Source organism: Gorilla gorilla, chromosome 1, assembly GCF_029281585.2.
Source record: "Gorilla gorilla gorilla isolate KB3781 chromosome 1, NHGRI_mGorGor1-v2.1_pri, whole genome shotgun sequence".
NCBI lineage: Eukaryota > Metazoa > Chordata > Mammalia > Primates > Hominidae > Gorilla > Gorilla gorilla.
The window spans coordinates 136,049,101-136,062,404 of record NC_073224.2 but is presented as its reverse complement, the minus strand read 5'-3'; the positions used below and the strand labels follow the sequence as shown (position 1 = coordinate 136,062,404).

The 13,304-nt window shown below is 36.4% G+C and overlaps 1 pseudogene; it reads left to right on the top strand.

The window, feature by feature from the left end:
• Window positions 1-1,399: 1,399 nt before the first annotated feature.
• On the top strand, window positions 1,400-11,349 carry LOC101135822 (AP-2 complex subunit beta-like; annotated as a pseudogene).
• The last annotated feature ends 1,955 nt before the right edge of the window (window positions 11,350-13,304 follow it).

The window sequence follows — 13,304 nt, the reverse complement described above, 5'->3', positions numbered from 1 at the left end:
GTATAGTCACCTCCATGTCTTTCTCTCTCTCTTGGCTCAGCTTGTCTCTATGTGGCATTATTCTATAGAGAAGAACTTCATATTGTGGGCAAGGTGGCTAACTACTTCATATCCGCATTGTCTATGCAGAGATTTCTCCTCTAAGAACCCCTTGTCTATGAAGGGGTAATATAGTCATTCCTGAAGTAGTCACTCGGGAGAAGGGATGGTATCTCTGGCCAACCTGGGACAGAGGACTGTTCCTGGAGTTGGAAATGAGTACTGTAATGGATGGATGCTTCAGAAACGGTGAAGTCAGTGAAGTGATTCTGCAAAGGAACTAGACAAAAAAGGATAGGGAAATCCTGACAGACAGAAAAAAAATAGCACTGCCAACAAGAACTAATGATAGTCCCATAATACATAATATTGATTGTTTAGAAAATATGGGATGAACATTCTATGCACCTGGATGCAAAATGGACCGCTTAAATAAGTCATCAATTTTTAAGACAGAAAAATGTTTAAAGTGTGAGATTAATAATAATAATGTGGTAAGAATTATCTAGACAATGCTGACTACAACCACAAAATTAAACAAAATTCAGAATTATGAAATCTTTAAAAATTACCATTTTCTCTTTGTAAACTTTGCTTAAGTTCGTAGAAATCTGTCTTATGAATGATGCATAAAAGTGATATTTTAATCTGTAAGTAATAGGACTAAAAATTTAATTTAGAAATAATTACAAGCCAAAAAACCTGATGAATAAATATTATTGAAGAACACTGGCTATAAGATGCAAATAAATATGTTAACATTAAACTTAGGAAATCAAAAATAGGTAGGAAATATGGGGGGAAATATTTCTTTTTGGCAGAAGGGAAAAGCCTGGTGGTGTGGAAGGACTCCCTATATCTAATAAGCACAAGGTTTAATCCGTGTTAGAGTTTCTTTCTGGCTTTAATTCAACAATATTTGGTATGTGTGTGTATATGTGCATGTGTGTCCTCTAAGTGTTTTTTTATTCGTCTCTTCAACAAATATTTAATGCATGCTGTTTTGCCCTGTTCAAAGACTAAAATAGCCCTTAACAGGAATCATGATTTACATTTAGATAGTTGAAAAGAATTGGTAATTGCTATAAGTAAAAGAGAAGAGGCTAAAAGTTAAAGTGTTTGTGCACTGAATAAATCTGTTCATTTGTATTTGTGGTGAGCCTATATGCTCTTTTGAGTTTCCTTTTTTATTTCACACCCTAACAATGGGTAACATTAAACAGGGAATGTATTTAGATTTGCTCTGACAACCAAGTTAATTGAAATGTTAAAAGACCTCTGTTTCAATGGGAAAAAGAAATTTTTCAAGAGTAGCTGTGTCCTTCTTAAAAGAGAGATCACAAAACAAGTGAGACATATGATGGAAGCCATTAGAGAGAAGGATGAATGCCACTTTGTGAAGTGCTGTTTCAGCTGTCTCAGGAGACGAGCTGCCAAGCACTCTCAAGAAGGAAGTACGAAATCAGACATTTGTATGTGTGCAGTACCCACCATGTTTGCTCTGAGCAGAGAGAACCATACGAAGCAAGACAGTAAAGGTGAAATCCAACAAGATAGCCTACTTTATTGCCATGGCAACAGAACCCTGATGAAAAGTAGAAAAACAATAAAATACCTCTGAAAAAAAACCTGTGCTATGTATATCTACTGAATTGAGGAAAAATGCACTCATGGCAGGAGCCTGATATTTTTACCATTTGGTGACTTCCCTTAACAAAACCATGTGTACTGCTTTTGGAAAATGTTGAATTAAAAAGCATTGCATTTACTAAATTATTTAGTTGATCCTGTTGCTAAATTCAGATTGATATGTGAAGCTGTACCTTCAGATTAGAATCTTTAGTGTTATTGCAGAGGTCAAAGCATTAACATTTTCACTCTCCTTGATGCCTTTGACAAACTTTTGCCATCATATTTCACACAAATTGTACGTTCAATGAGAAAGAGAAGTTCTATGACATTCTGATATTTGATTAAAATTAAAACTATATTTTATTTAAAATTCTCATATTTCAACCATTATTTTTAAAAATGTTCTCACTTCAACATGCTGTTTATTGGTACACAGTTTAGTTTGGAGGGAAAACATTGTCTTTTTTCTATTCTGAGTTTGTTTAACTATCACAGCTTCCTACATCTTCCCGGTTTTAACCAATTTTGAGTTGTTCCTAAAATTGTTTGTATACAAATAAGACCTCCTTTTTTTGTAGAAAAAGTCTGGGAAAGCTCGTTTTTCATTTTTAAAATCAGCTTCACTGATGTAATTTATATACAATAAAATCTACCCTTAAAAAGTGAGTTTTGACAAATGTCACATAACTATTACCACAATCAATTTCTTTGCAAAATTAATACCAATTTCTTCACATTGATTAAAGTGTTTCATTTAGAAATTAAAATATGCATCTTTGACTTATCATACACTGTGTACTAACTGGCTCTTAGAAAAAAATATAGAAATATTGCACCAAATCTGACTTCTTTATGCTATTATTGCTATGACTATTATATATGTATATGTTATCAATCCAATAATGGAGGCTATAATTTTTTATACTTTCAAATTTAATTTTAGAGTCGGGGGTACATGTGCAGATTTGTTACATGGGTATATCTCATGACACTAAGGTTTGGGGCACAAATTATCCTATCACCCAGGGAGTGACCATAGTACCTAAATTTACAGCCCTTTTGCCCCTTTCCTACTCTCTCCTTAAGTAGTCCCCATTGAGTATTCTCTTTATGTCCATGTGTACCCAATGCTTAGCTCCCACTTACAAGTGAGAACATGTGGTATTTGGTTTTTGTTCCCACATTAATTTGCTGGATATTGCCCTCCAGTGGTATCCATGTTGTTGCAGAGACCATGATTTTATTAATTTTTATGGCTGCATAGTATTCCACAGTGTATATGAACCACATTTTCTTTATTCAGTCTACTGTGGATGGGCACCTAGACTGATTCCATGTCCTTGCTATTGTGACTAGTGGTGACGTAAATGTAATAGTACCTGCATCTTTGGGGTAGAATGATTAATTTTCCTTTGGGTATAAATCTAGCAATGGGATGGATGAGTTGAATGGTAGCTCTGTTTTAAGTTATTAGAAATCTTCAAACTGCTTTCTTCAGTGACTGAACTAATTCACATTTCTACCAACAGTGTATAAGCATTCCCTTATCTCCACAACCTTGTCATCTATTATTTTTTAACTTTTTAACAATAACCATTCTACTTTCGGAGGCCAAGGCAGGAAGATCACTTGAGGTCAGGAGTTCTAGACCAGCCTGATCAACATGGTGAAACCCCATCTCTACTAAAAATACAAAATAGCTGGGCATAATGACACACACCTATAATCTCAGCTACTTCGGAGGCTAAGGTGGGAGAATTGCTTGAATGCAGGACGTGGAGGCTGTAGTGAGCCAAGACCGTGTCACTGCATTCCATCCCTGGTGACAGAGTGAGACTCCAACTCAAAACAAAACAAACAAACAAAAACTCAAAAAGCAATAGCCATACTTACTGGGGTGAGATGGTATCTTATTGTGGTTTTGATTTGCATTTCTCTGAGGATTAGTTATGTTGAGAATTTTTTCATGTTTTTTGGCCACTAATGTTTGTCTTCTTTTGAGAAATGTCTGTGTATTTTTTTGCCCACTTTTAAAGGGTGTTATTTGTTTTTGCTTGTTGAATTGTTTCAGTTCCATATAAATTCTGGAACTAGACCTTTATCTTGTGCATAGTTTGAGAATATTTTCTCTCATTCTATAGGTTGTCTGTATACTCTTAATAATTTCTTTTAATGTTCAGAATCTCTTTATTTTAGTTAGATTCCACTTGCAAATTTTTGTTTTTTTGCAATTACTTTTGAGGACTTAGCCATAAACTTTTGGGCTAAGGCCAGTGTCAAGAAGGGCATTTTCTAAGTTTTCTTCTAGGATTTTTATGGTTTTAGCTATCATATTTAAATCTTTAATCCATACTGAATTGATGTTTGTATATGGTGAAAAGTAGGAGTCCAGTTTCAATCTTCTGCATATGGCTTAAAAGTTATCCCAGCTCCATTTATTGAATAATATGTTCTTTCCTCATTGCTTATTTTTGCTGGCTTTGTCAAATATCAGATGTTTGCAGGTGAAAGGCTTTATTTTTGTTTCCTCTTAATCTGTGTGTCTGTTTTTGTACGAGTATCATGCTGTTGAGGTTACAGTAACCTTAGAATATAGTTTGAAGTCTGATAATGTGATGCATCTCGCTTTGTTCTTTTTGCTTCAGAGTACTTTGACTATTCAGGCTCTTTTTAGTTCCATATGAATTTTAGAGCAGTTTATTCTATGTCTGTGAAAAATGACTTTGGTAATTTGATAGGAATAACATTAAATCTATAGATTGCTTTGGGCAGTATGACCATTATAATAATATTGATTTTTCCTATCCATGAGCATGTAATATTTTTCCATTTGTTTGTTTTCATCTTTGATTTATGTTAGCAGTGTTTTAAAATTCTCATTGTAGAGATATTTCACCTTTTTTGGATAGATATATTCCTTTTTATTTTTGTTTGTGGCAATTATAAATGGGATTGCATTCTTGATTTGGCTCTCAGCTTAAATATTATTGTAGACAGAAGTGCTACTGATTTTTACACATTGATTTTGTGTCCTAAAATTTTACTGAAGTCATTTATCTGTCCTAGGAGCCTTTTACCTAAGTCTTCATAATTTTCTAGGTGTAGAATCATATCTCTGTGAAGAGAGATAATTTTACCTTTTCTTTTCCTATTTAGATGCCTTTTATTTGTTTCTCTTGCCTGATTGCTCTGAGTAGGACTTCCAGTACTGTGTGGAACAACCTCGTCTTGAACCTGTTCTTAACTGGAATGCCCCCAGCATTTGCCTATTCAGTATGATGTTGGCTATGTGTTTGTCATAGATGGTTCTTATTGTTTGTTGTGTTCTTTCAATGCCTAGTCTGGTGAGGTGTTTTATCATGAAGGGATATTGTATTTTATCCAAACACTTTTCTGTACATACTGAGATGGTTATACACTTTCTGCTTTTAATTTTATTTATGTAGTGAATCACATTTATCAACTTGCATATGTTGAACCAAACTTTCATTCCAAGAATAACGCCTACTTGATCATGGTGAATTAACATTTTGATGTGCTGCTGGATTTGGTTTGCTAATAGTTTGTTAAAGATTTTTGGGCCTATATTCATCAAGGATGCTGGTCTGTAGTTTCCTTTTATGGTTGAGACTTTGCCAGATTTTTTATTATAGTGATGTTGGCATCATAGAATGTGTTAAGAAGGAGTTCTTTCTCTTAATTTCTTTTTGGAATAATTTTAGTAGAATTGGTACCAGCTCTTCTTTGTGCATCTGGTAGAATTTGACTGTGAATCTATCTGCTCTGGGGCTTTTTTAGTTGGTAGTTCTTTTTTTAAAAAAAATAGTAATTAAATTTTGAAATTCAATATTGGGAGGAGGAGCCAAGATGGCCGAATAGGAGCAGCTCCGGTCTACAGCTCCCAGCATGAACGACGCAGAAGACAGGTGATTTCTGCATTTCCATCTGAGCTTTGAAGAGAGCAGTGATTCTCCCAGCACGCAGCTGGAGATCTGAGAATGGGCAGACTGCCTCCTCAAGTGGGTCCCTGACCCCTGACACCGGAGCAGCCTAACTGGGAGGCACCCCCCAGCAGGAGCAGACTGACACCTCACACAGCCGGGTACTCCAACAGACCTGCAGCTGAGGGTCCTGTCTGTTAGAAGGAAAACTAACAAATGGAAAGGACATCCACACCAAAAACCCATCTGTACATCACCATCATCAAAGACCAAAAGTAGATAAAACCACAAAGATGGGGAAAAAACAGAGCAGAAAAACTGGAAACTCTAAAAAGCAGAGCGCCTCTCCTCCTCCAAAGGAACGCAGTTCCTCACCAGCAACGGAAGAAAGCTGGATGGAGAATGACTTTGACGAGCTGAGAGAAGAAGGCTTCAGACGATCAAATTACTCTGAGCTACGGGAGGACATTCAAACCAAAGGCAAAGAAGTTGAAAACTTTGAAAAAAATTTAGAAGAATGTATAACTAGAATAACCAATACAGAGAAGTGCTTAAAGGAGTTGATGGAGCTGAAAACCAAGGCTCAAGAACTACATGAAGAATGCAGAAGCCTCAGGAGCCGATGCGATCAACTGGAAGAAAGGGTATCAGCGATGGAAGATGAAATGAATGAAATGAAGCGAGAAGGGAAATTTAGAGAAAAAAGAGTAAAAAGAAATGAGCAAAGCCTCCAAGAAATATGGGACTATGTGAAAAGACCAAATCTATGTCTGATTGGTGTACCTGAAAGCGATGGGGAGAATGGAACCAAGTTGGAAAACACTCTGCAGGATATTATCCAGGAGAACTTCCCCAATCTAGCAAGGCAGGCCAACATTCAGATTCAGGAAATACAGAGAACGCCACAAAGATACTCCTCGAGAAGAGCAGCTCCAAGACACATAATTGTCAGATTCACCAAAGTTGAAATGAAGGAAAAAATGTTAAGGGCAGCCAGAGAGAAAGGTCGGGTTACCCTCAAAGGGAAGCCCATCAGACTAATAGCTGATCTCTCGGCAGAAACTCTACAAGCCAGAAGAGAGTGGGGGCCAATATTCAACATTCCTAAAGAAAAGAATTTTCAACCTAGAATTTCATATCCGGCCAAACTAAGCTTCATAAATGAAGGAGAAATAAAATACTTTACAGACAAGCAAATGCTGAGAGATTTTGTCACCACCAGGCCTGCCCTAAAAGAGCTCCTGAAGGAAGCGCTAAACATGGAAAGGAACAACCGGTACCAGCCGCTGCAAAATCATGCCAAAATGTAAAGACCATTGAGACTAGGAAGAAACTGCATCAACTAATGAGCAAAATAACCAGCTAACATCATAATGACAGGATCAAATTCACACATAACAATATTAACTTTAAATGTAAATGGACTAAATGCTCCAATTAAAAGACACAGACTGGCAAATTGGATAAAGATACAAGACCCATCAGTGTGCTGTATTCAGGAAACCCATCTCATGTGCAGAGACACAAATAGGCTCAAAATAAAAGGATGGAGGAAGATCTACCAAGCAAATGGAAAACAAAAAAAGGCAGGGGTTGCAATCCTAGTCTCTGCTAAAACAGACTTTAAACCAACAAAGATCAAAAGAGACAAAGAAGGCCAGTACATAATGGTAAAGGGATCAATTCAACAAGAAGAGCTAACTATCCTAAATATATATGCACCCAATACAGGAGCACCAAGATTCATAAAGCATGTCCTGAGTGACCTACAAAGAGACTTAGACTCCCACACATTAATAATGGGAGACTTTTAACACCCCACTGTCAACATTAGACAGATCAACGAGACAGAAAGTCAACAAGGATACCCAGGAATTGAACTCAGCTCTGCACCAAGAAGACCTAATAGACATCTACAGAACTCTCCACCCCAAATCAACAGAATATACATTTTTTCAGCACCACACCACACCTATTCCAAAAGTGACCACATACTTGGAAGTAAAGCACTCCTCAGCAAATGTAAAAGAACAGAAATTATAACAAACTGTCTCTCAGACCACAGTGCAATCAAACTAGAACTCAGGATTAAGAATCTCACTCAAAACCGCTCAACTACATGGAAACTGAACAACCTGCTCCTGAATGACTACTAGGTACATAACGAAATGAAGGCAGAAATAAAGATGTTCTTTGAAACCAACGAGAACAAAGACACAACATACCAGAATCTCTGGGACGCATTCAAAGCAGTATGTAGAGGGAAATTTATAGCACTAAATGCCCACAAGAGAAAGCAGGAAAGATCCCAAACTGACACCCTAACATCACAAGTAAAAGAACTAGAAAAGCAAGAGCAAACACATTCAAAAGCTAGCAGAAGGCAAGAAATAACTAAAATCAGAGCAGAACTGAAGGAAATAGAGACACAAAAAACCCTTCAAAAAATTAATGAATCCAGGAGCTGGTTTTTTGAAAGGATCAACAAAATTGATAGACCGCTAGCAAGACTAGTAAAGAAGAAAAGAGAGAAGAATCAAATAGATGCAATAAAAAATTATAAAGGGGATATCACCACCAATCCCACAGAAATACAAACTACCATCAGAGAATACTACAAATACCTCTATGCAAATAAACTAGAAAATCTAGAAGAAATGGATACATTCCTCTACACATACACCCTCCCAAGACTAAATCAGGAAGAAGCTGAATCTCTGAATAGACCAATAACAGGCTCTGAAATTGTGGCAATAATCAATAGCTTACCAACCAAAAAGAGTCCAGGACCAGATGAATTCACAGCCGAATTCTACCAGAGGTACAAGGAGGAACTGGTACCATTCCTTCTGAAACTATTCCAATCAATAGAAAAAGAGGGAATCTTCCCTAACTCATTTTATGAGGCCAGCATCATCCTGATACCAAAGCCTGGCAGAGACACAACCAAAAAAGAGAATTTTAGACCAATGTCCCTGATGAACATCGATGCAAAAATCCTCAATAAAATACTGGCAAAGCAAATCCAGCAGCACATCAAAAAGCTTATCCACCATGATCAAGTGGGCTTCATCCCTGGGATGCAAGGCTGGTTCAATATATGCAAATCAATAAATGTAATCTAGCATATAAACAGAACCAAAGACAAAAACCACATGATTATCTCAATAGATGCAGAAAAGTCCTTCGACAAAATTCAACAACCTTCATGCTAAAAACTCTCAATAAATTAGGTATTGATGGGACGTATCTCAAAATAATAAGAGCTATCTATGAGAAACCCACAGCCAATATCATACTGAATGGGCTTTCAGTTTTTCACCATTGTGTATGAGGTTAGCTGGGTTTTTCATACATGGCCTTTATTATGTTGAAGTGATTTCCTTCTATTCCTAGTTGGTTGATTGGTCACATAGTAGTGTTGAATCTTATCATCTTGTCAATTTTTTTGCATCAATTGAGATGATTTGTGATTTAGTTTCCCCTTCACTCTCTTAATGTATTACATTGATTGATTTTTATATATTAAACTGTGCTTACATTCCAGGAATAAATCCCACTGGTAATGGTGTATAATATTTTAAATGAGCTATTGAATTCAATTTGCTAATACGTTTTTGGTGAGTAACTCGTTTTTCATGATATTAGTCTACAGATTTATTTTTCTGTATTTTCTTGGTTAGGCTTTGTTATCAGTTTAATACTTTACTCAGAATGGGCTTGAAAGTGTTCTCTCCTCTTCAAATTTTCAGAAAAGTTTGAGGAGGATGGGCGTTAATTCTTCTTTAAATGATTGAGGAAAGTTCCCTGTTAAGCTATCTAGTCCTGGGCTTTACTTTGCTGGGAGGTTGTTGATTATTGATTTAATCTCCTTATTAGTTATAGGTCTATTCAGATATTCTACTTTTTCATGATTCAGTGTTGGTAGGTTTTGTTTTTCTAGGAACATGTCTATTTCATCTAGACTATTAAATTTTTTGGAGTGCAATTTATGTTAGTACTCTCGTAATATTTTTGTATCTTTAGAAATAGTAGTAATGTCCTCTCTTTCATTTCTGATATTACTTTTTTGAATCTTCTCTTTTTCTTAGTCCATCTAGCTAAAAGTTTGTCAATTTTGTTGAACTTTCCAAAGAACCAACTCTTGCCTTTATTATTTCTATTGTTTTTCTATTATTGATTTTGCTTATCTCTGTTCTAATTTTTATTATTTCCTTTTTGAGCTAGTTTTGTGTTTAGTTTGTTTTTCTATTTCTAGTATGCTAAAGTGTAATGTTAGGCTTATTGATGTGAGATCTTTCCTCCTTTTTAATGTAAGCATTTATTTACAGCTATAAATTTTTCTCATAACACTGTGTTTGCTGCATCCCGTAAGCTTTGGTATGTTATGCTGTAATTTTCATCTGTTTTGAGATATTCTATAATTACCCTTATGATTTCTTTTTTGATCCACTTGTTGTTTAAGAGTGTGTTGTACAGAATTCTGATAATCCTGACCTTTGAGACGGGGGCTATATTTATTGGTGTCTTCTCTCAACTGACCCAGTCACAGCTAAACAAGTAGTCTTGTCTGAGAAGCCACTGATCTCTGAGGAGACAGATCTTATTGAGCTAACTCTACTGGAGAGTTCATGTGGCACATTGGTTCTTTGGCCTCTGTGTATCGTAAGCCTCCAAATATTTTTGTGGAAGGAAGTCATGGAATCCATTGTAAATAGTTGCCAATTCATCATGGGAGCACTGCTTCAGGTGACAGCCCTGTTGGTACCACTGCAACTAACCTGAAACAGCCTCAGGTTATCCCCTCATAAGGTGATCTTCTCAGGGATCTTTTAAACCTTGACCTCAGTCAACCAGTCAATGTGCCACAGGTGTCCTCCATGCAGATGGGAGCAGTGGATCTCTTGGGAGGAGGATAAGATAGTCTGGTGGGACAATCCTTCATCCTATGATGGGTGTCTGCAACCTTTGTCTCTTCATCTACACCTGCTGTGGTCAGCAGTGGACTGAATGACCTGTTTGAACTCTCCACAGGGATAGGCATGGCACCTGGTGGGTATGTGGCTCCTAAGGCTATTTCTGGCTACCTGCATTACAGGATAAAGGCTTAGAGATTTCAGGAACATTGACTCACCACCAAGGGCACATCTATATGGAAATGAACTTCACCAATACAGCTCTGCAGCATATGACAGATTTTGCAATCTAGTTTAACAAGACTAGCACTCCTCTGGCCATCCATACACCACTGATGCCAAACCAGAACATTGATGTCTCCCTGCCTCTCAGCACCTTGGGCTTAGTCATGAAGATGGCTGAATAACCTGCAGGTGGCTGTGAAAAACAATATTGATGTCTTCTACTTCAGTCACCTCACCCCACCTCACCCCAATCAGTGTGCTCTTTAGAAGATGGCAAAATGGAGCACCAGGTCTTTCTTGCAACAGGGAAGGATATTCCCAATGAAATGAACTTCAGTTTTAGATTAAAGAATGTCATTTAAATGCTGACATTGTTTCCAGCAAGTTGCAAAACAATAATGTTTATACTATTGCCAAGAGGAATATGGAAGGGCAGGACATGGTGTACCAATCCCTGAAGCTCACTAATGGCATTTGGATTTTGGCTGAGCTATGTATCCACCCAGGAAACCCCCATTATATGCTGTCACTGAAGTGCAGAGCTCCTGAAGTCTCCCAATACATATCAAGTCTAGGACAGCATTTTGAAAAACTAACAAGACTTGTCCACTACCTTCCAATCACGCTGTGATCGGTGCAAGCCAAGAACTCTTTTTTTTTTCTTTTAATGATTTCCAGTAAGAAAAGGAATAATGATTTATTTTCCCCCAACTTTTTAAAAAATCACAAACCTTTATAAAAGTTTAAAAAATAATACAATGAACATCCACGTACCTTTACCTAGAGTCAACATTTTGTTATTTTCCCACATTTCTTTTTTTTAAATTTTTTTATTATACTTTAATTTCTAGGGTACATGTGCACAATGTGCAGGTTTGTTACATATGTATACATGTGCCATGTTGGTGTGCTGCACCCATTAACTTGTCATTTACATTAGGTATATCTCCTAATGCTATCCCTCTCCCCTCCCCCAACCCCACAACAGGCCCCAGTGTGTGATGTTCCCCTTCCTGTGTCCAAGTGTTCTCATTGTTCAATTCCCACCTATGAGCGAGAACATGCGGTGTTTGGTTTTTTGTCCTTGCAATAGTTTGCTGAGAATGATGGTTTCCGGCTTCATCCATGTCCCTACAAAGGACACGAACTCATCATTTTTTATGGCTGCATAGTATTCCATGGTGTATATGTGCCACGTTTTCTTAATCCAGTCTGTCACTCTTAACTGGAAGATGTGTTGCTGTGTAGAATCTGAACCCAAACATACTGAGGTAACCCAGCAAGGTAGTAACTAGTCTAACCTGTCTAAACTGTGCTAACATTAGAGTACAACCTGTTGGATACTTTTAGCGTCCTGTGAACATTGGTAACCACTGCTTCAGTCACCTCCTAACTCTTGCCACCTGCTGCTCCTGTCTGTGCTTACTTGTGGGCTTCTCCGTGCTGTGCCAATGGCTGGCTTTTTCTACACCCTCTTTTGAGTGTAGTTTGGTATTTTGTAATTGAGAGCTCGTTCCAAAAGCAGAAAAAGACAACAAATGCTAAAGCAAGAAAGTGTCACTGAAAAAAAGTGTGTTGTTTAATTTCCACATATTTGTAGATTTCCCACTTCTACTATTATTTTTCAGTTTCATTCCATTGTGATCAGAAAAGAATCACTGTACAATTTTAATCCTTTAACATTTATTAAAACTTGTTTAGTGGCCTAAAATATCGTCTATCCTGGAGAATGTCCATGTGTACTTCAGAGGAATATGCTACTGTTGATTAGAATAAAATTTTAATCTTTTCTTTATTTTGATTAGGAATGTGAGATTTAGGAATGAAATAGTTTACCTAGGATCGAGCAACAAGGAAGGTGACTTGGAAAGTTTAGAAACTCAGGTTTTTTAACATGAACATTTTATAATCAAAATATAATTTTCAAGTAGTTTAAAATATGATTCTTAAATAAACCCATGCCACAGACCTTAATTTAATCCATTAATTCTTAAGAAAACACTTAATATTGTAAAGATAGGACAAAATTATATTGAGAATCTATTTATACATATTTTGAATAAAAAATGTTAAAATAAGACTGCAATGTTAAATAGTTAATTTGCTATATGGCAATATTAAAAAAATCTTTGGAATTATATTTTCTACCAGACATAAGTCCACAATTGAAGATGAAACTTATAAATGTTTGACCTCTAACTGAATAATAAATTCAAACACAGGTAGCAATTCTTAAGTAATTCCCTGGTATGACATTAAAAGTACATGCCATACTTTCAATATGACTTCATTCTTTTGATTTTCAAATTTTGTATAACTTTTCTTGATATTATTACACATTGTAAATTGATGGAATTTTTCTTCTGAGTTTTAAATTTTCTGGGTCATCAACTTCGGAAAACTGACATGTATTAAATGAAAAATGGGGATTTATAGCATGGAGTCTTTTTTTCTTATCTGTGGAGTTACATTTCACAGTTTAATAAAATTCTTAGCAATTTGTGCCAATGCAGGAATGTGAACAACATTTCGAGGACAGCTTTTGGTATAA